Below are 2,042 nucleotides of genomic sequence, written 5' to 3' on the forward strand. Positions count from 1 at the left end.
AAATGCAGTAGATTTTAAATAGAACTGCTTGAAGAAGCAAACAGAAATTAAATTCAACTCAATTGCAAAATCAAAATGAGAGGTTGAAGATCTCAGGAGCTCAATGAGACTAGAAAACAAGTTTAGATCTCACTCCCTTCCTTGATCCAACAGAGAACAAGATACAGGAAAATTAAAGATGAAAGCAATAAATAAAAACTCATATTCAATTCTCAATTCTCTGAAATTATGCAGAAGAACAACCAAAAGAAATCTTAGACCAAGAGGGAAACAGAATTCCTTCACTTCTCAATCCAAAATTCAAATTCAAAGAAAGAAAAAATAGAAGAGAGATCTCTAATCCTAATGCTCCCTAGTGGAGGCAGCCTTTAATGCTCTCTATTAGAGCCCCCTTCTATGCCCTCTAATGGAGCTGACCTCCTTCTCATGAAATGAGAATGATGCCTTTATATAGGCTTTTTGCAAAATGAAAAATAAAATGAAATTGAAATTAAAAACAAATTACAATTTAAATGAAAATCCTAATCTAATTGATCCTTGTGCCTTTGAGTGATGATAATGGGCTTAGCTTGCTTTGGATTTGAGGAAGAGTGGGTCTGGATGGCCTTGGTTCAATTAGTGAAGAATTGTGTTCAAAGGGAATTTTAATTGAATTCTGGCCCATGGGTGACACTCCCAGGGCAATGCTCGGCTCTCACCAAGAGCGCAGCATTCAATTGGTGCGTGACAATGCTTGGCAAAACAAGGGAGTAGCGCTCAGCTCTTCCCAAGAGCGTAGCATCCTTGCTTCCTTGGTGAGGTATCCGTGTTCAAGCCTTAGGGGTTGCACTCTTGCCCAATTTCCTTGCATTTTCTTTGGGAGAGAGCACGACAATGCTCTCCAAGAGAGCGTTGTGCTCTCCTTGAGAGCGCTACTTTGCTTTGGAGTGAGGCTCCAGCTTCGAACCTTGGTGGAAGCATTGGCTGATTTTTTTGCTTATTTTTTTTCCTTAAAGATGCATTCGATTAGAGCCTCAATTTCTGGCCAAATATAGATTGCCATATATCGTTGGAAATCTCTAAATGTCAGCTTTCCAACGCAACTGGAAGCACATCAATCGGACATCTGTAGCTCAAGTTATAGCCCTTGGAAGGAGGCATGGTCATGCTGTGAGCGCCCAGATTTTAACTTAGCGAAAATTTTGCTTCCAAGCTTATTTTGAACTCTTGTAGTGCTCAGCTCTTGGCAAGAGCGAAGCTTTGTGTGCTGATTGCCAATCCCCTTTAATTTGGTCATGGGCCACGCTTTTAAAAGCATGGTCTAAGGCTCCAAAGTGTGCTCCAACTTCAAAGTGTGTCCCAAAGCTCTTTTCTTCTCCTTTTTAGCTTATTTTGTGCTTCTTTGCTGCTTTTTCTTCTTATTTCCTACAAGATTTATAAAATTAAAAGATCAAGGAAATATACCATTTAAGTACAAAAGCATTCATTATTCAAGCACAAATCATCAATTTCTTGTATGAATAAGCTTAGAAAAACATGACATGGTGACATGTCATCACAACACCAAACTTAAACCTTGCTTGTCCTCAAGCAAGAAAAGAATCATGCAATAAAGATTGACAATCCAAGGTGAGAAGAGTTGCAACTCAATGTTCATGGTAAGCTAGTTTTCTAAGCATGCTACAATCACAAAAGAAATGTAAATGATTGATGCTTCTATCTAGCTCAATTTATGAAATCTTTTCCTTATAATTTTCCCTTGAAACAAGCTTTTGATTTTCTTATTAGCTTCTCCTTTTGGGTGCTTTGCCCCATGAGTTAATAACAAAGCTATGATTTCTAAATGCTTTGTTTTCAAGTATTACCACTTGATACATAAGCACCACAAGCATTTAATTAGAGGACTTCATTAAGCTCATTTGTTTCTTTTCTTGACTCTCTAATCATTGATGCTCAGAGCCTTGAGCTTTGAGGGAGTGCTTTTGCACTTTGAGCCTAGCCTTGACTTCTAAGTGTTTTGTTTTCAAGCATTTAACTTGATACATAAACACCACAAGTACTTA

Source organism: Arachis ipaensis, chromosome B05 (genome assembly GCF_000816755.2).
Source record: "Arachis ipaensis cultivar K30076 chromosome B05, Araip1.1, whole genome shotgun sequence".
Classification (NCBI taxonomy): Eukaryota; Viridiplantae; Streptophyta; class Magnoliopsida; order Fabales; family Fabaceae; genus Arachis; species Arachis ipaensis.